The 25,404-nt window shown below is 51.9% G+C and overlaps 1 protein-coding gene across 2 annotated transcripts in view; it reads right to left on the reverse strand.

The window, feature by feature from the left end:
• Positions 1-25,372, reverse strand: part of KIAA1324 (KIAA1324 ortholog) — an 89,091-nt gene extending 63,719 nt beyond the window's left edge. The window contains exon 1 of one of the 2 annotated variants that reach the window (XM_030561116.1): positions 25,342-25,372. The gene's annotated coding sequence lies outside the window, so the exon portion shown is untranslated. Of the gene's footprint in view, positions 1-25,067; positions 25,190-25,341 lie in introns of those variants that run through there. The other variant, XM_030561115.1, reaches the window with a different exon arrangement.
• Between the last annotated feature and the right edge of the window lie 32 nt (positions 25,373-25,404).

Below are 25,404 nucleotides of genomic sequence, written 5' to 3' on the forward strand. Positions count from 1 at the left end.
ACCAAAGGCCCTGGGTATGCAGGTGACCTAGATGGGCCCCCCCAACCGAGGGATGATGCATTCGTCAAGGCCAGCGACGGCAGCTGTGGATGGAACGGCATCCCTGCGCATACCAGGGATGGAGTTAGCCACCAATCGAGGGAGCGGAGGGGGCTTGGGGGAACTGTCACCAGGACGTCTATAGGGTCCCTGCCCGGGGGGGGAAGACCGAATGGAGCCACGTTTGAAAGAGTCTGGCATACTTGGTCACATAAGTACAAGCGGCCATATGCCCCAGGAGGCCGAGGCAGGTGCAAGCTGAGGTGATCGGGGAGGCCTGCAAACCTCAGATGATCGATACGATCGCTTGGAAGCGGGGCTGAGGCAAGTAGGCCCTGGCTTGAGTGGAATCTAGCGTTGCCCCTATGAAGTCCAGCCTTTGTGTGGGGACCAGGGTGGATTTCTCGGTGTTGAGGAGTAGGCCCAACCGGGAGAATAGGTCCGTGATTATGCTGACATACTGCCGGACCTGAGTCTGAGAGGTCCCCTTGATGAGCCAGTCATCCAGATATGGGAACACATGTATCTGTTGCCAGTGGAGGTGAGCGGCGACGACGGTCATGCACTTCGTGAACACCCTCGGGGCCGTGGAGAGGCTGAAGGGGAGGACTGTGAATTGGAAGTGCTGGTGGTTGGCCATAAAGTGAAGGTACTTCCTGTGTGGTGGAAAGATGGCAATGTGGAAGTACGCATCCTTCATGTCGAGGGTGGCACACCAGTCTCCAGGATCCATGGACGGGATAATCATTCCCAGGGAGACCATGCGGAACTTCAACTTGAGCATCCATTAGTTGAGTCCTCGCAGGTCTAGGATAGGTCTGAGGCCTCCCTTGGACTTGGGAATCAGAAAATATCGGGAGTAAAACACCTTCCCCCTCTCGTCTAAAGGTACCTCCTCTATAGCTCCCACAGCGAGGAGAGACTGGACCTCTTGTAAGAGGACTTGCTCGTGAGAGGGGTCCCTGAAGAGGGACTGGGATGGGGGGCGGGAGGGTAGAGATGAAGCAAATTGGAGGTGGTATCCTTGCTTCACCGTGCGTAGAACCCAAAGATCCGAAGTCAATTGGGACCATGCCGGGAGGAAGTAGGAGAGATGGTTGGAGAAGGGAGGGGAAGGATCCTGTCTTGAGACTGGTACGCCGTCCTCGGGTGCACCTTCAAAAGTTGGACTTAGGCCCCGGTGGTGCCTTAGAGGGCCCGTGGTTTTGGCCCCCTCTGGGGACCGGACTGGCGTCTGCAGCCACCCCGCCCGCGCCTTCTACTGAGGTCCTGCCTGTGCCGAGGCGTAAAGTACGGGCAGTGTGTTTGGGGTCTGAAGGGTCTACGTTGGGTTACGGGGGTATGCATTCCCAACGAATGCATGATGACCCTATTATCCTTCAGGCTTTGCAACCTGGGATCAGTCTTCTCCGAGAACAAACCCTTGCCATCAAAGGGTAAGTCCTGGATGGTGTACTGCAACTCAGGAGGCAGGTTAGAGACCTGGAGCCAGGAGATACGCCTCATGGTGATGCCAGAGGCCAAAGTTCTGGCTGCTGAGTCGGCCGCGTCTAGGGAGGCCTGGAGAGAGGTCCTGGCCACTTTCTTCCCTTCCTCCACGAACGCGCTAAATTCCTGGCGTGAGTCCAGGGGTAGCAGCTCGGTGAACCTACCCACTTCTGCCCAGGTGTTATAGTTATAACGGCTCAGTAGAGCCTGCTGGTTGGCCACTCAGAGCTGTAGGGCCACCGCTGAGTACACCTGACGACCCAGGAGATCCATCCGCCTGGCTTCCTTGGACTTTGGGGTAGGAGCTGCTGGCCATGGTGTTCCCTTTCATTGACCGACTGGACAACTAAGGAGGAGGATGAACATACAAGTACTCATACCCCCGAGAGGGTACCATGTACTTTCTCTCAACTCCCTTTGCCGTCGGTGGAATGGAGGCTGGAGACTGCCAGAGGGTGTCGGCAGTGGCCTGGATAGTCTTAATAAACGGCAGTGCCACCCGGGTGGGAGCATCGGCGGTGAGGATGCTCACTACGGGGTCTTTGACTTCCGGGACTTCCTCCACTGGGAGATTGATATTGAAAGCCACCCTGTGAAGGAGGTCCTGATGGGCCCTGAGGTCTATCGGCGGGGGCCCTGATGATGAGGTTCCTGCCACAGCCTCATCTGGTGAGGAGGAGGATGATGCCCCGGGAATTAGAGGGTCCTGGATGGCCTCTTGCTCCTGGGATGGTTCCTGCTCCAGCTGTCCCGGGGAGTCCGGAGGATGTGTTGCATGCTCCTTCGACTCAGTCGCGGGGGGGGGGGGGGGGGGCGGGAAATGGTGGCCTCTGGTGCCCGATGTTCTGAGGCAGCAGAGCGGGTCTGGACTAGGGGAGCACCCTGGGCTTGGTGGTATGCCCAGGGTGTCCAAAAGGACCACTGTTGAGGTGCTATGTCCTGAGGCCGAGAGTCCTGGAAAACTCCCATAGGTACCTCCGTATCATGGTCCCGGTCATAATAGCTGTCCGCCTGGGAGGATACGGACGTCTGTCTGGATGGCCATGGAGGAGCAGAGAAGCCTGGAGCCGAAGTCCCGACGGATCTTGCACCCCTCGACCGTGGGGACCGGTGCCGGTACACAGAGCAGTACCGAGAACGAGACCGGGGCCTGCGACTGGACTGGTGCCAGGAGGTCGACCGGGATCTCGAGTCTCTACACCTTGATCTGCTCCGGGAGGTACGGTGCCTGGGTCTGTGCCGGGAACTGGAGCAGTACCACGAGTAGCAGGTCGGGGAGCGAGAGACTGACCAGTGCCGGGACTGGGAGCGACATCGAGAGTGGGCACGACGTTTCCACCCAGAGCGCCTGCAGGATCGTGACCTTGAGCGGTGCCGGTCCGCTATGTTGACAGACGGCGGTCTGGTCAGGGTCGGCTTGCCCATGGATTGTAATACCCGCACCGGCGGTGCCGGGGGTAGGGGCGGTGCCGCCTCGGTGATGGCGATCAAGTCTCTTGCCACAGAAAACGTCTCCAGAGTAGACGGCAAAGTGAGCTCTACCACAGCAGGTGCCGGGGAGCTGTCAGGTGCTGGACTCAACAGCCCTCGTGGGGCTGGAGTCGACGGTACCGGTTTCGGCAGCACCGCGGCAGGTATTGGTGCCGAGCGGTCCGAACTAGGCGCAGTCTCTGGCTGCGACGCGGGTGTTGTCGGGGCCGTCTGAGCCTTCGAACTCGGAGAGAGGGAGCGGCGCGGAGTCGATTTCGGTGCCGGTGGCGGCCGGTGCCGGGAGTCCTTAGGCGTACCGGCGATGCCTGGTGCCGTAGGGGTGCCTCTGCTCACCGACTGGCTCGTGCTCAGTGGCGAAGGTGTCAGGGCTGCTTCCATGAGGAGCTGCTTTAACCTGATGTCCCGCTCCTTCTTAGTTCTCGGCTTAAAAGCCTTGCAAATTGGGCACTTAGCCAATAAGTGCGATTCCCCTAGGCACTTCAAACAGGAGTCGTGGGGATCTCCTGTTGGCATCGGCCTATGACAGGCCGAGCACTGCTTGAAACCCGGTGAGCCAGGCATGAGCTCCGGCACCGGGTGCGGGGAAGGGGCTACCCCCCAAACATTACTAACTAACAACTAAATCTAACGAGACTACGAGTAGCTAGGGAAGGTGGAGGTCAGCTAAGCCCCACTCCACTGTTCCAACGACCGACATGGGCGGTAAGAAGGAACTGAAGGGTGGCCGGGTCGGCTGGGGTATATATCCGGCGCCATAGCGCCACTCCAGGGGGCGCCCAGCTGACCCGCCGAGTGTTGCTAGGGTAAAAGTTTCTCCGACGAACGTGCACGCGGCGCGCACACACCTAACTGGAATGGATATGAACAATCACTCAAAGAAGAACAGCTGATTGTGGCAGACAGAGGCACTGGGGCAGGGGGAAGGAGGAGCTGACTGCTGGTGGGTGCTACGCACCCACTAATTTTTTTCCATGGGTGTTCCAGACATGGTGGAGATGGTGCCAATGACCCAAATCCTGCGTAGTCAGGGCAGAAACTGTCCCTGCCAACACATGGGTGGGACATAGAGCCATAGCCTAGGCTGAAACAGCAGCTCTGGCTGCTGTTCCCCATATGGACGATTGAGACCACTGGAGCTAGCACAGTGGTTCTCAACCAGGGGTACGTGCACTCCCAGGGGTACACAAAGGCATAGGCGCCAACCCTGTGGGTGCCGTGGGGCTAAAGCATCCACAGGGAAAAATTAGTGGGTACTCTGCACCCACCGGCAGCCAAGCTCCCCCTGCTCCCACCCCTTCCTCGCCTCCTCCGCTCTCGAACGTGCTGCATCCCCGCTCCTCCCCCACCCAGCACTTCCCACCTGCTGCTTAACAGCTGTTTGGTGGCACTTAGGACTTTCTGGGAGGAGAGGAGGCGGTAAAGAGGCGGGGCAGGGTGATGACTTGAGGGAAGGGGGTGGAATTGGGGCAGGGCAAGGGTGGTGCAGGGCCAGGGGTCAAGCACCTATGCAGCAGAGAGGAAGGCAGTGCCTATGCACAAAGGTCTTCCAGGGTACATCAGATATTTGCCTAGTTTTACATAAAAAGCATTAGCAAAGACTAAAATTGCATATAGACAACGCCTTGTTTATGCTGCTCTATATACTGTACACAGAAATGTAAGTACAAGATTCAGATTCTAATTGATTTATTTTATTATATGGTAAAAATGAGAAAGGAAGCACCCCACTGGTCAGTAAGAGTGTGCAGGGACATTTTGGTATTTTTATGTCTGATTTTGTAACCACATAGTTTTTAAGGGAGATGAAACTTGGATTATGAAGACAAATTAGACTCCTGACCAGGGTATGCAATCTGGAAACATTGAGAGCCACTGCTCCAGTACATCGCTACCTCCCATTGAGGGCTGTGTGGAGGTGCCTCTGTGGGAGGCAGGGGCTGCGCAGGGTGGGGCTGTGTGGCTGCTTCCCCTGCATCCTCAACCCCCAACCCCAGGTAAGGGGACCCTGCACACCAAGGTGAATTTCACCCACATGCTTTTCTAGAATGTTACTGGTTTTCCCCACACTTTCAGTTCCAGTTTCCCTAGCACAGGGGTTTGCTCCCCAAAATGCAGAGAGGCCTCCGTACCATGGGGAATCGGACTGAAGGGCCAGTCCCCAGGATGGCGAGCAGATCCCAATCCTGGGAAGCAGGTGGTGTCCAGGCCCCCCTGCAGCACCTGCTGCATCAGGGACCGCTGGACACTGATCATGTCATCTGCTGTAGGTACTGATGTGACACCCCCCCCCCCACACTGCAGCTGAACATAGCACCCTGTAACGCATTTGCCTGAGCACACCCCTGGCAGGCAGGCAGGCAGGCCACTGCTGTTATCCCCCTTACACTGATGGGAACCTGACCTCAGCTCTCCCGAGTCCACACCCAGCTCCCCAGCCACTGGGCCAGCCACTTTTTACTGATTACTGTTACTGCTGCCACTCTCTGCTCCAAACCCCTCCCATGCACTCCCTCCCCCCCGCTTTTCCTGCCCCCTCCCGCGTTAGCCCCTTTAGCTAATCTTCCCTAAGCAACACCCACCCCGAAAACTACAATCAAGCCAACAACAGTGGTAGCACTAGCTTGCCCTTTGCAACGCTGACCCCTCTGCAGGGGGGCTCCATTGCTCCTCTCACCTGGGCCTGTCAGGGACCCTCTTACTCCAACGTCTGGTCAGTCCCCATTGTGCGGAGCATCTCCACTGCGGTCCCCAGCCGCCACCAGGGGAAACGAACCCTACTCCCCCATAACTACATGGTTTGAATGGGCTTGAGCCCCCATTGCTGGGGACTGACTTCTGCAGTTCCTGATGTGAGGTTAACAGCGGTTTTAACACCGCATTAATAGGGCGTTGGGCTTGGGGTTTGGCTTTTTTGCATGTTACTTTTTTTTATTATAAGTAGTGGTGGCAGGGAGGGGACTCGTAAATTTAGAACAGCTCCAGAAAAACATTTCTATTAAATATGGTGTAGCTGAGGTTTCAAAATTGTTCCCAGGTTGGTGCAAAAAGTGCCTTTTGAAACATTCAGTGTTCAGGTTTGCAGAAACAAACCTTTGATGTTTCATAACAACTCATAGCTGGAAGGGAAAAGAAAAAGCAAGAGAAAAATCTTTCACATTAAGTCTGCCTGATGTGCCGTAGAGATTTGTGAAATCTCTTGATCTCTGTCGCAGCGCATCCAGGACCAAACTGTTATGACAAGGCACAGATTTTCCTTCTGAGCAGCGTATGTAAGTGGATCAGAGAAGAAACACACTGACCAAACTGCAGTTACCACTGACTTAAGGCCAGAAGGGATCATTCTGATCATCCAGTCTGGCCTCCTGCAGAGAATGGGCCAGAGAACTTCACCCAGCAATTCCTGCCTGCCTGGTGGTTGAGCCAGTGGCCCCTCCCTGTCCCCCCGCCTTTTTTTTTAAAATGTAAGAGAGACATCCAACTCAATGTAAAGTCTCCAAGTGACTAAATCCACTGAGTTCCAACAGCTAATTAGATTTGCCTTATTTCTGGCCTGACCTTTGCAACCTAAAATGATACACACTATGCTATATTGTTTCTTCTATCCAAGTGCTTATATGGCCTCATAATATCCACATGTCTCAAATTTACTGAGTGTGTCCTCAGTGCCCCTGCCAGACAGAGAAAGACAACCCCAGTGTGAATCTGGGCCCGTGGGAATGCTTAGCCCTTATGGTTCATGAAACACTGGCCCAGAACCTCCCTCTGACTAGCTGGATCATTGCTAGGCCAACTATTGAATAAGAGGAAGCCTTGACTATTGGCTAAAGTCCAGGGTGAGGAATCAGGGGTCCACCAATGGCTCTGCCCCATGCTGAGCACAGGGCCTTCAGCAATTCAGGGCTAAGGTTTCAAGTGCAGCCACTGAATTTGAGGCCTGTTTTGGGGAGCCTAGCAGCAGACGCCTGGGACTTTATTTTCAGAAGGTGCCAACCCAGGAAACTACAGACCAGTTAGTTTAACTTCTGTGTCAGGGAAGATAATGGAGCAGGTAATCAAAGAAATCATCTGCAAACACTTGGAAGGTGGTAAGGTGATAGGGAATAGCCAGCATGGATTTGTAAAGAACAAATCATGTCAAACTAATCTGATAGCGTTCTTTGATAGGATAACGAGCCTTGTGGATAAGGGAGAAGCGGTGGATGTGATATACCTAGACTTTAGTAAGGCATTTGATACAGTTTCGCATGATATTCTTATAGATAAGCTAGGAAAGTACAATTTAGATGGGGCTACTATAAGGTGGGTGCATAACTGGCTGGATAACCGTACTCAGAGAGTAGTTGTTAATGGCTCCCAATCCTGCTGGAAAGGTATAACAAGTGGGGTTCCGCAGGGGTCTGTTTTGGGACCAGTTCTGTTCAATATCTTCATCAACGATTTAGATGTTGGCATAGAAAGTACGCTTATTAAGTTTGCGGACGATACCAAACTGGGAGGGATTGCAACTGCTCTGGAGGACAGGGTCAAAATTTAAAATGATCTGGACAAATTGGAGAAATGGTCTGAGATAAACAGGATGAAGTTCAATAAAGAGAAATGCAAAGTGCTCCACTTAGGAAGGAACAATCAGTTTCACACATACAGAATGGGAAGAGACTGTCTAGGAAGGAGTATGGCAGAAAGAGATCTAGGGGTCATAGTGGACCACAAGCTTAATATGAGTCAACAATGTGATACTGTTGCAAAAAAAGCAAACATGATTCTGGGATGCATTAACAGGTGTGTTGTAAACAAGACACGAGAAGTCATTCTTCCGCTTTACTCTGCGCTGGTTAGGCCTCAACTGGAGTATTGTGTCCAGTTCTGGGCACCGCATTTCAAGAAAGATGTGGAGAAATTGGAGAGGGTCCAGAGAAGAGCAACAAGAATGATTAAAGGTCTTGAGAACATGACCTATGAAGGAAAGCTGAAGGAATTGGGTTTGTTTAGATTGGAAAAGAGAAGACTGAGAGGGGACCTGATAGCAGTTTTCAGGTATCTAAAAGGGTGTCATCAGGAGGAGGGAGAAAACTTGTTCACCTTGGCCTCCAATGGTAGAACAAGAAGCAATGGACTTAAACTGCAGCAAGGGAGATTTAGGTTGGACATTAGGAAAAAGTTCCTGACTGTCAGGGTAGTTAAACACTGGAATAGATTGCCTAGGGAAGTTGTGGAATCTCCATCGCTGGAGATATTTAAAAGTAGGTTAGATAAATGTCTATTAGGGATGGTCTAGACAGTATTTGGTCCTGCCATGAGGGCAGGGGACTGGACTCGATGACCTCTCGAGGTCCCTTCCAGTCCTAGAGTCTATGAGTCTATAAGTGTCCACCTGATGTCAATGGGGTGGTGGGTGCCCAACATGTCAGATCAGGCCCCAGCATCTTACACAGAGATCCAAAAACTTAGGCATGCAGGGAAAAAAAACAACACAAAAACCACAAAAAACAAACAAACAAACAAACAAACAGTGGCCACTTTTGAAAGTTTGGGCTTTAACTTCCCCACCTGCAGCACAAGGCTGATGGCCTGCCTGCTTCTCAAAGGGGCGAGGAGCCTGAAATCACACTGGGAGTGTGTTTGAAGATTAAAGGCCAGGGGCTCAGTGTCATTTCCAGTCCCTGCCACACTGCTCCAAGAACAGGACCAGGCTTGGGCCCGGGGACAGCTCCCTTTCCCACAAGCCAGGGCCCTTGAGATATTACCGCATGTCCTAGAAACTATTCTGCTGCTCACACATGCTGTTCTGCAGGCACCTGAAATGAGACTGACACTTGCTGCTGCAGGCAGAATGTGCCATGTCTTATTTGGCTCATGTTAAAGCAGCCCTGCTCCTTTGTAACGACTGGTCCCGCAGGAAAGGGTACAGCCTCCGCACGGCTGGCGAGTCAACTCTGCAAAGGGTAAGCTATTCATAATTATTACTCATCTATCATGTGCATTACAGCAATGCCTAGATGCCCACCTCCTGGCTTAGGGCCCCATGACACTAGGCTCCATAGGCGTAACACAGATGACAGTCCCTGCCCCAGCGAGATTACACTTCAGATGATCTATTGCTCCTGCCATCAAATACAGACTAGCTGCAATCACGGCTGGGATCTCCTCCCTTGTCATGCCAATTCCATGGGAGGGCTGAGAAGAGGGTGAGATGGACACACCAGAGGGTGTCATACTTGCTGTGGTAACTACACACCAGAGGGCAGGCTATGGATGAAAGCGAAGCCTTGCTTGGAGGGGCTAGGATCTGCCCACTACTCATCCCTCATCTAGTCCATCTTCCGAGATCTCCCTCATCCCAGTAAATAGCTCCAATGCTTTTCTACTGCTGAGACCTTTTCCAAGCCGAAGCAGAGTGTTCGCCTTGTTCATGTCAGTTTCAGGCTTCTCCCCACAGGGCTGTGAAGAAAAGCTGTGAAGACGCACAAGAATTGGAAAAGCACTGAGGCGCTGCTCTGCCTGCAGACTCAGGCAGCCAGCCTGGCACCCGGCAAAGCTGGCTTGACGGGGAAGTTTGTCTTCACAGCTCTAGTGGCTCAAATCTTTGTCCAGATTCTACAGCAGTGGAGGATGCCTGCCTGGGACAGATCCCTGCGCACCTCACCAAATGGCATTTTCAGACCTGGAAAGACTGGTTTTAGAGCACAGGGACCATGTGTCATAAACAGATAGTTAAGGGTTAACGTCTCTTTTACCTGTAAAGGGTTAACAAACAGGGAACCAAACACCTGACCAGGGGACCAATCAGGAGACAAGATACTTTCAAATCTCGGTGAAGGGAAGCCTTTGTTTGTGTTTTTTGGGTTTGGCTTTGTTCTCTCTGGGCTCTGAGAGTGACCACACGTACGTACAGGCTCTCTAATCTTCTATTCCAATTTTGTAAGTACAAAGGTAGAAAGGTGGTATAGTCTTTTTATTTGTTTTTCTTTATTTGCAAATGTGTATTTGGCTGGAAGTATTTTAAATTGTATTTCTGCTGGAGGAGGTTTTTTCTCCAGTTTCTAGAAGCTGATAGACCCTGTAATATTCCATCTTGAATTTACAGTGATTTTCTTTATTTTTTTTTCTTTTATTAAAAGTTTTGCTTTTAAGACCTGTCTGATATTTCCCCTTGTTGAGGCTCAAGGGAATTGAGTCTGTACTTAACAGGGAAGGAGAAGGGAGGGGGAGAAAGGCGGGGGGGAACCCACCTGATTTCTCTGTGTTGTGATTCAAGGAGTTTGAATCACCGTGATCTCCTAGTGTACCCAGGGCGGGAAAGATCTGGGAGGAAGAAAGGAGAAGGGGGAATTCCTTTGTTTAGATTCATGGAGCTTGAATCTGTATCTCTTTCCAGGAGCCCAGGGAGGGAACACCTGGAGGGGAGGAAGGAGAGGAAAGGGAAATGGTTTATTCCCCTTCGTTGTGAGACTCAAGGAATTTGGGTCTTGGGGGTTCCCAGGGAAGGTTTTGGGGAAAACCAGAGTTTATCAGGCACTCTACTCTAACTCCTGATTGGTGGCAGCACTACAGGATCTAAGCTGGTAATTAAGCTTAGGGGAATTCATGCTAGTACCCATATTTTGGATGCTAAGGTTCAGAATTGGGAATTATACTATGACACCATGGATGAGCAGATCCCACCCTGCTGCTATGGCTGAGTGCCAAGCTAGCTAATGCTGAGCTGCTCAGCTATGCAGATGTGTCTAATAAGCCAGGGGTGGTTTACAAGCCACAAGATGCTGAATCTGCTCTATGCAGTAGCACCAACTGAGTGATGTATAAAGCACATTCATCCGGACTTTAGAGAGCTGCTACGCCTAGGCTCCCAGGGATCACACCTCCTCTGGACACGGGGTACCATGCTGCTGGCTCCCCCACTGTGCACATGTCTGGCATGCCCAGCTGGGGCAGGCTCTGTGCTCTCTGAACACCAGGGTAGCTGGCCCTGCAGCGAGACAACACCAAGGGGAGCCTCTCATTCCCGCCTCCTGCCCCCCCAAAAAACCTGTAAGGGGGCTGGGTATAACATGGCCCTTCTGCTGCTAGCTCCTTGTGGCCCTAGGTTTGCCCAGATTGCCTGCTGAGGCAAATATTAGCTCCCTGGCCCAGAGCCCACAGAAGTCTCCTCTACAAGCTGCAAAGCTGGCCTTTCCCAGGGGAACAAAACACTTCAGAACCTGCCCGTGTGGGAAGGGTTAATGGCATATCTGCTGTATGTAGCTGAGCAAACACACAGGGAGCCTGGGAAGTGCCACATGGGAGAGCTTGCGGCTCACACTTGCCCTCCCGGAGCCAACACCTGGTGGGGTAGACCAACACTTCCACACCAGCTGCAGAGCAGAACAATTCTCTGGAGCCAAAGTCCAAACCCTGCATGGACCAGCCCTGCCCCTACATTGGCAATGGGACCCCCACCCGATGCCCACTTCCCAGCATACTGCTCAATCGCCCAGGGCCCATCTAACCTGAGCACTGTAGCACAGGGATGGGCAAACTATGGTGGGTGGGCTGCGTCTAGCCTGTCAGACCTTTTAATCTGGCCCTTAAGCTCCCACAGGGGAGCAGGATTAGGGGCTTGCCCTGCTCCACGCGGCTCCCAGGAAGCAGTGGCATGTCCCCCTTCCAGCTCCTATGGGTAGGGGCAGCCAGAGGACTTTGCACGCTGCCCCTGCCCCAGGCGCTGGCTCTACAGCTCCCATTAGCAGCGCCTGCGGATGGGGCAGTGTGCGTAGGAGCCGGAGGGCAGACATGTTGCTGCTTCTGGGAGCTGCTTGAGGTAAGCGCCGCCTAGAGCCTGCACCTCTGACCTCCTGTGCCACAACCCCCTGCCCCAGCCTTGATCCATCTGCTGCCCTCCGAAGCCCTCGGTGCCAGCCTGGAGCATCCTCCTGCACCCCAAAACCCTTCATCCCTGGCCCCACCCCAGAGCCCCCAGACACCTCGCATCCCACTACCCTGCCCCAACCCAGAGCTCCCTCCCCCATTCCGAACCCCTCAGCCCCAGCCCAGAGCCCCCTCCTGCACCTTGAACCCCTCGTTTATGGCCCCACTCGGAACCCACACCTCCAGCCCAGAGCCCATACCCCCTCCCACACCTCAACCCCCTGCCTCAGTCTGGACCCCCTTCCATACTCCCAACCCCTCTGTTCCATCCGCTGCCCCCTCCTGCACCCCAAACCCCTCATTTCTGACCCCACCCCAGAGCCTGCACCCCCAGCCAGAGTACTCACCCCCTCCCGCACCCCAACCCCTAATTTCATGAGCATTCATGGCCTGCCATACAATTTCCATACCCAGGTGTGGCCCTTGGGCCAAAAAGTTTGCCCATCCCTGCTGTAGCATCTGAGTCCCACAATTGTTACTGCATTGATCCCGGCACATGTGGTGGGGCAGGGCAGGGCAGGGTACAGCTGGGGGACTGAGAACATTAGCCTGTCCTGCATTCGTGCCTGGGCTCTTGAAGTTGGGGGCTGTGACAGTAAGCCAGTGTAGGAAGGTCCATCCAGACTGGAAGTTACCCTGCCAACTCCAGGGCAGAGGCACCCAAGGTCACGGGGAAAGTCTGTGGCAGAGCAGGGAAACGAAACCCAGGTTTGGCCCTGAGCACTCCTCTCACTCCCTCAGACAGGCAAAATCCTGCACCTCCCCATGGACAAAGAATGAGCTTGTCTAAGGACCGGTACATCCTCTGCCTAGGCATTTTAGCCTAAGTAGGGGTATTGCCAGCAGATCAAGGGATGTAATCATTCCCCTCTATTAGACATTGGTGAGGCCTCTTCTGGAGTACTGTGTCCAGTTTTGGGCCCCACACTACAAGGAGGATGTGGAAAAATTGGAAAGAGTCCAGCGGAGGGCAACAAAAATGATTAGGAGGCTGGAGCACATGACTTATGAGAAGAGGCTGAGGGAACTGGGATTGTTTAGTCTGCAGAAGAGAAGAATGAGGGGGGATTTGATAGCTGCTTTCAACTACCTGAAAGGGGGTTCCAAAGAGGATGGATCTAGACTGTTCTCAGTGGTAGCTGATGACAGAACAAGGAGTAATGGTCTCAAGTTGCAGTGGGGGAGGTCTAGGCTGGATATTAGGAAAACCCTTTTCACTAGGAGGGTGGTGAAGCACTGGAATAGGTTACCTAGGGAGGTGGTGGAATCTCCTTCCTTAGAGTTTTTTTAAGGTCAGGCTTGACAAAGCCCTGGCTAGGATGATTTGGGTGGGGTTGGTCCTGCCTCGAGCAGGGGGTTGGACTAGATGACCTCCTGAGGTCTTTTCCAACGCTAATATTCTATGATTCCCCACACAAACCTTCTCCTAGCACAGGCAGCCTCTGAAGGTGCCTGGACCTGCAACTCTTTTCCCACTCTGAGGCAGTGCCATGACATCAGCGGGTCACTCATGACTCGCACTACAGTGGGGGTGGAGGGTGAGATCAGGCCCCCAAGATATGAAGGCAGCAGGCTCCTGGCTCCATCAGACCTTCAGAAAGCTCCCTTGCAGACAAGGTCTGAATACTGGAACCAGGCACATGGAAAGCTCCAGAGTCAGCTGTTCTATTCTGGGTTGCAGGGGGCAGATGGGCTAGTAACTGCCCAAGGCAGGCCAAGTGGGCACACGCAACACCAGGAACAATTCAGGTCCACTCTCGCTCCCACTCAAGTCATGGGCAACTTTGCCGTGGAGGCACTGGGCCAGGATCAGGCCCTTTGTGAGAGTTACATTGGCTGGAGTTGAAAGGACACGAATCCAGCCAGCCAGATTTGTATCATTAGCACAGTCAACAGCAGCAGAGCTCCCACCATGGTCAGAGCACATGGGATCAGGCCCTACGGGCATGATAAAGGCACAGCTGACCCCCCCACCCCCCCTGATGCTCACAATGGAGATGGGCAGCATGGAATAAAACCTACCTCCATCAAGTGAGCTCAGCTGGATACCTTCCCTGGGTTCCGTGATAAGAGTTAACGGGTGTGTGCGTGCACATGCATGTCCCCATACGCAGCAGCCAGGCCAATCACAGTCCCCTTCCTGCCCCCTCATCCCCGGCTCAGGGCAAGGGGTGAGATATGCCGAAGGGCACATGACACCAGCGGAGTGTTCCAGAAGTGGAGTAAGGAATACATAAAGTGATGCCCCTTGCTAGCCTGTTTTAGCGGGACAGTGCACATCTCACCAAGCTATTCCTTTTGAGACCTACATTGAGAACAGCTGGTGAGCTGGGAGACAGGACAATATAACTCCAGAGTCTAATCAAGAGGCAATTCAGTTTTGAAGGGGATCAGCAGGCTGCACTGTAACTTCAGAGCAGGGGACAAATCCCTCCCAGGTTTCTTATGCAAAATCAGGTTGGAATAATACTTCAGCACAAGCAGAGCTAATTGATCCCAGCTGCACCAGCCTGGGGTAGGGCCGACCAATGCTTATAAACACTCAAGAAGCTGTGTTTGATTTACACAGTGTCTGTGGCCCTGGAGCTGACCAGTCACATCAGTGCTGATGCGCCGGGGTGGTTCTGTTCAGACTGACAGCAAGGCGCTCCCAGGACCAGGGCAGCCCACTGTGCAGCCATGGGCCCTGCAATACAGAGAGCTGACCACAGGTCACAGCAGGCTACAGCCCCAGCTTGCGTTGGGAGATGGATCATTCAGGGGCTGGATCACTTGGTGATTACCTTGTCTGTTCACTCCCTCTGGGGCACCCGGCATTGGCCGCTGTCGGCTGACAGGATACTGGGCTAGATGGACCTTTGGTCTGACCCAGTAGGGCCATTCTTAAGGCGGAGCACTGCATGCTGGGGCCTGAGGTCTCTGGAGGCAGCACGTAGGCTGCAGGACTCCCCTGCAATACAATCTTCTCCATTTTATATCCCCAGGCTCCTGGTGAGTTGCTGCTGCAGCCCCAGTTGAGTGCTGCTGGTGTGACCAACGCAAGCATGGCACCGTGCTCAGAAGAGCTAAGGAAACTGACTCCGTACAGGATAGGGTTGATGCCTGGCTCCTGTGACAAGCTTGTTGAAGCCCTTGTCAGGCTGTGAATCACCCTTATTCTATAGCTGTACCCAGGATCCACCACCCAGCTCTTCATGCGGGAGGATCCAAGTCCACTGCACAATGTTACTACTACCCACCATCCACAAGCCTTCCCATCTCTGGCACTAGCAGCAGATGCAGGATAGGAGCTGTCTAGATTTTCCCACAATGCACTGGTACAAACATGCTTGCACGGCATGGCAGGTGCTGACAGGTGTTTGGGAAAAGGTTGGCTGCAAATGTGTCTGATGAGTGCAGCAGTTACATGGCTCTGTCTGTACACAAACGGCACCAGAAGCAGCCCCAGTAACCAAGCAAATATCCCCTAGGAAAAGAACAGAGAGGAAGGACGGCTGAAGACCCAGGTTCAACTTCCTGGTCTGCCACTGACTCCCACTTAAGGTGTGCCTATGCTTAAATGCTGCAGCTGCATGTCAGCATGGTGGCTCACCCCAGAAGGGCTCTCCCAGGGCAGCTAGGTCAATAGCAGAATCCTTCCGTTGACCTAGCGCTGCCTACACCAGGGTTAGGCTGGCATAGTGCCATCTCTTAGGGGGTGGATTTTTCACTCCCCTCAGAAATGGAGCAATGCTGATGTAAGTTTTCAGTGTAGACCAGCCTTCAGCAGGGGCGCTGAGAGCCACTGAACCAAACTGTAAACTCTGGGTATGATGGAAACCACTTCAAGCCAGGCAATGCGACAGCACCTCCAGTTCCAGCACCTAAGTGCTCTGATTGCCATTATTCATATGGGCAATCAAGGCACATTAGAACACTTTTCTAGCTCACAGGGTTAATGGGGACCAGAGAAACACCTTTGCTGCTGAGCCAGCGATGACTAACATGTTTGCACACATAACAGCATGGGCGATATCAAATAGAAACTAAACTCTGATCCACTGGGGTCTGTTCCTGGCTGTGATCAGAACTGTGCTCACTACAGCCGGATTTCAAGTGAGACTGCTCCGAGAAGGGACGGGGGAAGGAGAGCAGCCCCCATCTGCTCTGCTGGCAAGGAATACGTTTTCCTTAACCACCAGCCTCCGTCTCAGCCAGAGTTCAGAGTCAAGCTGGGCTCTTTCCGGCACTCGCATCATCAATGCCACAGAGCCAACAATCAAGAAGAATGCATAACGAATGCTGCTGCAGATGTCTGAGGAGGAGGAGAGGGACCAGCTCACTCTCCCAGCTCTGCTAGCCCAGGGGGCTGACAGGATTAGAGAGGTGAAAGCTTGCAGTAATCACTGAGGTCAGCAGCTTCCACCACTGACATCCTGGGAACAGACAGCTGGGGAAGCAGGGGCTGCTTTTACGTGGCCTCTTTGCAGAGTGGAACCCACGGATCCCTGTGGTCAGTCATTGCCAGCAGGTTCTACCACCGTTGCTCTAACCAGCAGAGACAGGATTCTTTGGTCCAAGCCCATTATAATCAGCTGGGCCTGTGTCCATTATAGGGGCTAGCTCTAGAGATGACTTCCTGAAAAGATTCTTTGTCTACATCATCCTGTTACCTACGTGGCTAAAGTCCTCCAGCCATGGAACACAGTCTTGTTTCACACTTTTAAACCTAGTACAGGTTGCAACTCATGCAGAACATAGGGTATAAAAAGGACTAACAGGGACTGATCTAACTTAAATAGGAATGCGGAGGAACAAAACCACTGTAGAAGCAACACTGCCACAGCCTAGCAGCTACAGCCAGTGATTTCTACACAGCTCCTTGCCGTGTCGGACTGGAATAAGATCAATGGCACCAGGCAGCTGGCTTCACCTGTGCTGAGGAGCCATTCTGCAGCCCTTGTGTAGCTGAGGCTGCTGTGTTTGACACCGGGTGACATCCCATGGCTCCTCCAGCAGGCACCTAACCAGCTATCAACATCTATACTTCCAGCTCCTCGAGGAAAGTCCCCTTCCTGCCAGTCACGCTCACTGCATTATTTTTAGAGCTCATTAAGCTTTACAGCACTGCAGCTTCAGAGCGTCATTGGCGGGGGGGAGGAGGGGGAAATGGGGAAGGTTAGCTTAAGGAACAAAGGACTTCATTGACAATTCATTAAATCTACTGATTGCTACCTACAAATGATTAGGAGAGAGGGAGGCTGCCCTCAGCACTAGGGCAACCTCTGGTATTGACTGGACCACCTCTCACCTCCACAAGGTTAAAACTTAGCACCTCCTCATCTTTCCTCTACGGCCATTACCTTGGATTCCTCCTTCTCCCCACACATCCATATCATCACCAAGCCTTGCGCTCTTTTCTCCATGGCTGCACTGCTTGAGTTGAAGTAGGAATGTCTCTACCCAGTAGCAGTAGTAGACTCTTATCCAACAAGTCTGATGGTAAAATGCAATATTGGCCCCCTGCTGGTCTCCTGCTTCAGTGGCTGCAACACCCTGCTCCTCTCTGGAATCCCACAGCCGCTCTCACTCCCCTCCAGAACGCCGAGGACGCTGCTGCCAAACTGCCATCCTTGCTTGTCAATTCAACACTGATCCCCCTTTTCGATGGAGTCCCTCTACTCCAATCATTCAGAGCAGGGATAAGCCAGCAAAAGCTCTGACTGAGGGCCATTTCTAGCCTAACAGTCCCTCAGATGTAGATGTACCTAAGTAACTTTATGGATCCGGTCTCAAGACCGCAAATGGGGATCAACCCTGGGAGATTCAGCACTAAAACCACAGGCCTTGCCACTTGACCTACGGTAGTAACTCCTAACTGGTAGCAGTAGTAGTCTCTTATCTGGACAGCCCCCCTCAAACCTGAAGTTAATATTCACCGCAACTACACACCACACAACAGAAACACTAACCCAGGAACCAATCCCTACAATAAACCCCGGTGCAAACTCTGTCCGCATATCTATTCAAGTGACACCATCAGAGGACCCAACCACATCATCAAGGGATCAGTCACCTGCACATCTACCAATGTGATATATGCCATCATGTGCCAACAATGCCCCTCTGCCGTGTACATTGGCCAAAATAGACAATCTCTACTCAAAAGAATAAACGGACGCAAATTAGACATCAAGAATTGTAACATTCAAAAAACTAGTAGGAGAGCGCTTCAATCTCCCTGGACACTCAATAACAGATCTAAAAGTGGCCATTCTTCAACCAAACAACTTCAAAAGCAGACTTCAACAAGAAACTACAGAACTGGAATCAATTTGCAAACTTGACACCATCAAATTAGGCCTGAATAAAGACTGGGAGTGGCTGGGTCACTACAAAAAATAAATTTTCCCTCTGTTACTCACACCTTCTTGTCAATGGCTAGGAACAGGCCACATCTACTTTGAATGGGCCTTGTTAGCACTGACTCCCCACTTGGTAAGGCAACTCCCATCTTTTCATATGCAGTGTATTTATACCCACCTACTGTATCCTCCACTCCATGCATCTGATGAAGTGGGTTATATCCCACAAAAGCTTGTGCCCAAATAAATCTGTTAGTCTCTAAGGTGCTACAAGGACTCCTCATTGTTTTTACTGATAGGGACTAACACGGCTACCACTCTGAAACCTCTTGTGGCTAATCTCCATAGTGGATATGACACATTACATGTATTATGGTAGCACCTAAAAGCCCCAAATCATGCCCCAGCATGATGGGATGGGCACTATGCGCACACAGAACAAATAGATGGTCCCTGCCCCATAGAACTGACCATCTAAGCGGGTAATCTTAGCAAGCGTGCTGCACTGACTGCCTCAAAGCTCCCCTTGCCCCACATATCTAGAAGGTTGGACAATTCCTTCCTTTGAATGGCTACATTTTTTGGAATAAGTGCCTGCAAATCCAATGACTGGCAGTGCCACTCATTACATCAGCAACCTTTGCCATGAAGCGTTACCATTGGGAGGGGTGGGGGGATTTTTTCCTCTCAACATGTCCACAAAGGGTGGGTTTTTCAATCACCTACTTGCCATCAGTATCATGCGCACACCCACAACCTGCCTTGCCAGCTGTGTCCTTTGCAGAGAGTGGTCTGTTTGAGACTTGAAAGCAGCAGGGTGAAAACACTAAAACAGCTTACTTAAAAGGGAAAAGAAGCCACTTTGCTGGCTGCATCAAAAGCACCAGATTTCCTCCACAACCTCAGTTTAAAGAAACATGAGGAATTGCACTCTGACCTCAATTACTCTACGATACCTCACTGATGGGCATTATACTGCTGTGAATGCAGTGTAACTGATCAGAATACAGCCCCAAAATTCTCTTGAATTAAAAATGCCCCTCTGAAGAACTCAGATGAAAGACAGAATTTGCTCCAGTTAACCAACAGGACCACAGAGGAAGTGAATAGATTTTTAATCTAAAGATTTAAGATACGTCTTTTTCAAAAACTGTACACATCCTCCACCCTCCTAATCCCCTTGCCACTGTGTTTTCAGTGGTGTAGCCACTTCAAGCAAATATCACTGCAACCCCAGAAGGCTTCATCAGCTTGAATTCGTATGCTGCAAATTTTATAACTCAAAATACATGTACCCTAATTCATCACTGCTGTAACTGTATTTAAGTCGCTGGAGTTACACCAGTGACAGATCCAGGTCAAAGATGCAGCTCTGCTTTAAGCAGGTGAGTTCAATATAAAATCTAACGGCAAAGCTGCTCATTCCAAACTTCAGGGTAGTAGAAGGCAAATATGACCTTTCTGCTGCCAGGACTTCAGCCAGGTCGCTGGGGCCAAGAATGGCCCAGGCTTCCTTGCACTTGGGTGTGTCAGAAGAAACTAGATGTTGGCAAAAGTGGTGCCAAGGAAGCTGCCTGAACCCCTTGGTCTGGAAGGCAACCTGGTAGCGAGGTGGCTCCAGGACTTCTATCTATTCCTTGGAGCAAGAGGCATTGCAGAGAAATACAAGTGGGTGTGAACCGTCCCCACTGCACTAAGCAACAAGCCCAGAGATAACAGGGAGCTGCCATACACCTTAGGGGAACACCAAGGGTCTGTAACCCCATGCAAGAACATGGATACTCTGACGCTACAGCGTCGAGAGAGAAAAAATTCTTGCCCTAGGAGAATGTTACTTGGGAAGGCAAGTTTTGAACAAGCCAGCTACCAGGCAAGACCTTTACATTACAGAGCTACCAAAAGCTAAGTAACGTGAATTGGAACAGTTAGTTCTACCACACACAAGTCTGTCTCTAATTAGTCTGCCGAGAACCAGATCAGAGCAAAGTTGTATTTTGAGAAATGGGTTTCACAGTGCAAAGAAGCGCATGTATCTGCACAGCTAGTGAAAACTCATCACTGATGTGTCTGAAATACAACGTAGAGGCCTGTTGTTGGGGTCCAGAGTGGGGTTGAGCACACCAGATGCTGGGTCATACAGAATTAGCGATAGAACAACCCGTTTGGCATGCACGTCTGTATAACGGCAGACCCACAGAAAGCAACTCAGGCACAGCAGTTGAACAGTTGTCGCAGTGCAAATGACCAGTGGGTGCACAACTTCTCTGCAAGAGACACACGGCACGCCAAGTCCGAGGTGCTGCTTTACCGAATTCAGGTGCTGGCAGAAATGCGGGGCCTACACAGAGTCCCCGTCACACAGAGAGAAAAGAAGAGCTGATGATGCACTAATACTTAGTGGTTCTTCAGATCAGACCAGAAGAGCTCTGTGTAGCTCAAAAGATTGATTTTTCCACCAACAGAAGTTGGTCCCAAAAAAAGATAACACCTGCCCCACCGTAAGGATTCATGGTCACATGACATAGCTCAGCAAATCCAGCACTGATTTGTCATGAGCAAGTACCACTCCACCCAAACTGCTTACCCTAGTGTCGTTCTGCTCTGCCCTTCCACAGCAACAAGGGAAAGGCTACTGGCACCAAAACTCTGCCACTAAACAAAGCCTCCGATCTCCGTCTGGGCAAGCGCACCTGGGTGGGTAGCTGTCTTCTTTCAAGAAGATCACTCAAAGACATGGCACAGCTATGCCCAGACTGAAAAACAGAAATGCTAGCCATTGTAGGAGGATTGCAGGAGGTTTTGTGTATACATTAGTGGGCAGAAACTGGTTGAGGTAGAAAGACCATAAACTGCTGGAAGCCATATAACAGAAGCCATTGGCAAGAAGACTTCAGCAAGGGATCAGGCACCTTAGTGTGAAATACAAGCCCAATAAGGGGCTTCATGCAGTGCCCCTGCTTTCAGGAACACCTGTATACAGGGAAAGTAAAGAACTGCAGCAGTAGTTTGAAGTAAATATGACTCAAGCACTACCCACTTGCCAGACTGAATCTGACAAGCAGAGATAGAGTAACCCAGCCTCACACCTGCTTGGGAAAATAACTGTAGATGGAGAGCCAAGAGAAAATGCTTCTCAGGTACTCCAGATAGAGGTGAAATTGCCACGAATGCCAATATTCAGTACAGAGGACACTCTGAGATTCCACTACAGCAGGAATCAGAAACAGCATAAGCCACAGTGCCCATCCGGGGATTTGAAGGGTCTAGACTTAGCCAGAGATGTGATATTCTGTCTAGGCATGAATGCTGCCAGCAGAGACCAGGTACCAAGTGTGACATCTGCAATCGAGTGCAAGAGAACTACTGAGAACACGAGAGTCCTGACCATCCTTGGTCCGAGGGTGGCATAGCTCCAGCTGCACTGAACAGGAAAGACGACCTCTTATCACAGCCTGCTAGTCAGCTGTTCAACCTGACCTGTTTCACAACACATTGAGTAGTAAGAGAACATGCACTGTTATTGGTACGTTAAAATGTAAGATTAATGAGCTGCTCATTTTGACAGTTCTCCGATATAATAGTTCCAGTACTGGTTGTCTAGCTCTTGTCAGACACAGTCAAACGGGTTAGCACAAGACAGTACAAAGAGCAAAGAACTTGGTAATATTAAACGCTTCAGTAGGCTCAGGGACCCATCCGTAGCACTGTCAGGTGTCCCAGCACAGCTTGCCAGTTCACACACTCCTGGAAGAAGGACAAAACCCTCAGAGCCCACCACTAAGGAGCTCCTTGGGCTACAGAAAATGAACCCTGGCCCAGTTACAGGAGAGCTGTATGCCAGGAAACTAGACCAGATGTAATACTGTTACAGGAGTGTCAAACATCCCATCCCCCTGGCAAAAGAGAAGCTGGCCAGCAGCCTGCCAAGCCCCAGGGATCCCACCTCCCCAAGCCATAGGTCAGAGCCCCTCCAAGAGCCAATCCTGAAGCAGGAACAGAAGAACCTGACTAAAAGCAAAAGGGACCCTGTTTCTGTTCCTTGAGGACATTCTGGATGCTGCTGACAGTTGTACACAGTCACCAACGAGGAAATCACCCTGGGACAGACCCCCAAGTGGTGCAAGCTGGAGTCAGCAAAGCTATGCCCATTGATATCAGCAGATGATCTGGTTCATCAGCAGAAGCAAACAGGCACCAGAGGACATATCCATTTCAGTAGCCAAACATGCCACTGAGGGAGGAAGTGCTCCAAGAACAAGCGGTTATAGGCTCAGAAAGCCAATGAGATTCTGAAGTCAGCTGCTTTAGACACATATCCAGCAAACGACAGACATCATACCAGGTGATCTCCGGCCTAGAGATCTCCACTGGTGTGTTATTAATTAGCTGCATTCATTTCCGGCTGTTATATTTGGTGGAGATTTTTTTTAATGAAATGCAAATAAAAGGGGGAATGTTACAGCAGCCACTGGCATCCTGAGATCCTAGGGTGACCAGATGTCCTGATTTTGGGGTCTTTTTCTTATATAGGCTCTTACCTCCCACCCCCGTCCCGATTTTTCACACTTGCTGTCTGGTCACCCTACCAGATCCTGACCCCTGCCACATAACAGGAATCTTACCCTAATAACCTTAACCTCCTCACATGACTAGAACTAGGAAGTCAAGAGCACACTCGGACCATATGACAAGGATAAAGTTGTCAGAAGCATGAAAAAAATTCATTAGTACAATCGGATGATTTAAAAATATACTGATGTAATATGGCAAAAAGCATCCCTCTCCTCTGGCTAAAATATAAATACACAGACAACCTGACCTCAACTTCCACTTAAATCAGAAAGGCTTTGCCTCAGTCTTGCAACGGGAAAAAGATCAGATCCTGGAAGAGAGCCAGTCTGAGCCCGTGCTGTTGTGAAAGCAAGCCTCCAACGAGCATACAAAACCTAGTCATCTGCGTGCCTGCGCCGAACCCAAAACTGTTCAGAAGGGCCTGAGAAGGCACAAATACGGTAACATGTTTAGTAAAGGAGAATGTAAAGCCACAGACAAAAAGAGATGGTGACTAGCACAGAAATACTCCTCAACTGTAAAGTGTGAGAGCCCAATCCAAGTCCCCCTGGTCCACAGGGCTCATTAAGGGCCCAATCCAATGCCCAGTGCAATCAGGGAACAGATGGGGAAGGGGTGAGAAAGCACTGGATGAGGGGTATTTCCCCAGCAACCTCTTTACTGTAGGGGCTTGATCCTGCTCCCACTCAGGTCAGTGGAAAGAAACCTCCACTGACCAGAGTGGAGCAAACAAGCCACAGGTGTCAAGAAGCAGCTGATGGAAGCTGCTCTTTCTCGCTGAGCTTTGACGTTCTCCAACCTCCTTCCCTTGTACCCTTGTTTTCTTTCTTCCTTTGTCACTGTTTCTTTTTGCCACCCCCTCTTTTCAAAGACATTTTTAGATATGAACCAACAAAAAAACGCACACAAAATCAAATTCCTTCCATTCACCTAGTAGAAAGCTATATAACCCAATTTACAGGCAGCCTGCCGCGGTAGAAAGAAGAGACCATTTGCCAGGTGGGATTACAGCCAGTGGTCAATGAGAAGGGAGAGCACAGATCACAGGCAGGGCATGGTGAAGTGTCCCTCTGCTTTTAGCAGGGTAGGGGCAATGCACTCCACTTTCCTGGAACCCCTGATCAGTACCAGCAAGGGGAGACATGGAGCCAGTATGCCAAGGGCCCAGCACAGTGGGAACCGAGTGCTGGGCAAAACCTGGCATATAGAGGACTGGGCTGACTCTGTAGAATGACATTACTCTGCCAGCAGCTGCCCTCCTTGGGAAACTCCTTTGCCACCTGCCCAGGGTTTTGGTCTGGCTCTTGTCTCCATGAACACAGCCCCACTAAGTTCAACTCCCCCAGCACGCTATTTTTAGGGACATGAGTAGACAGCATGTTTTGTTTCTGCCTCTAGCATTTTTAGTGGGCTGATTCCAGCAGCAGCGCCAAAGGGGCCAGAAAACCCAAACTGGTAACTCTTCCAAATGATTTTGCAAGGCTATGTTAATTCTAGTGAGGCAGGGCAGCTATGTGCCTCCTCCCTCCCCCCAAAACATACAGGAACCATCAGGTGTGTCCACATAGCTCCTCATCCCATACCATATCTGGCACTTTGCCATCTATGTATCTAGCACAGTTTCACCACTGTCTGTCAGGCCAGTAGGACCTACAGCCTCAACCCGCCATACAGGGCATGCAGCCCCTGCCCCCATATGAGGCATTTAATCACTTCCATAGGCACCCCTTGTACTGAATAGGCAGTACCTCTCTCTCAGGCTCCCCTGCCCCTCCATATCGCCCTTCTTGCATCATTACAGCCCCTTCCACTGCCCCTTACAGATCCTCGCCTTTGCCTCAATGCTGCCCCATACAGGACATAGCCTCTAACCTTCAGCCTAGTCCCCTCTCTTCAGCCCCTCAAAGGGGGCACACAGTCCCTCAAACGGGGCCTGCAGCTCTGTTGCCATAGCCCCAAAGAGGATGCCTTGCTACCCAACCCTCTAGATCACTGCCGGGTCTAGGACTGGCAGACCCCGTCCAGAGCCCCTCCTTCCCCACCTCTACAGCCCTGATCACCCCTTACAAGGAACCCCCTCACCCTTCCGCAGTGCCCGTCTCTAGCACCCCCAATGGAGAACTCAGATCCCCCCCCCATCCTCCGCCGTCCCTCCCCAGGACTAGGAGTCACTCCCCCGCCTCTGGTGCCTCCATCCTACAGGGCTCCGCCCGGCCCGCACCCCCCTACCTCCTTGCAGGCGTGCAGCTCCCGCTCCTCGCCCCGGCTCCCCTGGATGGCGGTCCCCGCCCAGAGCAGCAGCAGCAGCCTGAGCCCGGCCCGGAGGCGGCGGCAGCAACCCGCGGACGGACGCAGCCGGCCAGCCGCAGCCATAGTGCAGCAGCAGCGCCCGTGCTGCGAGACGTCAGCGGGGCTCAGGTACAGCCACCGCGGGGAGGCAGGAGGACGTCGGAGCCCCGCCCCACCCCCGGCAACCGCCGCCGCGCGCACCTGGGCCACGCACCTGCGGCTCGAAAGATGCGCCCGCGCGCCGCTGCGCGGGCAGGGCCAGCCCCAGCCTCTCGTG

Source organism: Gopherus evgoodei, chromosome 4 (genome assembly GCF_007399415.2).
Source record: "Gopherus evgoodei ecotype Sinaloan lineage chromosome 4, rGopEvg1_v1.p, whole genome shotgun sequence".
Classification (NCBI taxonomy): domain Eukaryota; kingdom Metazoa; phylum Chordata; order Testudines; family Testudinidae; genus Gopherus; species Gopherus evgoodei.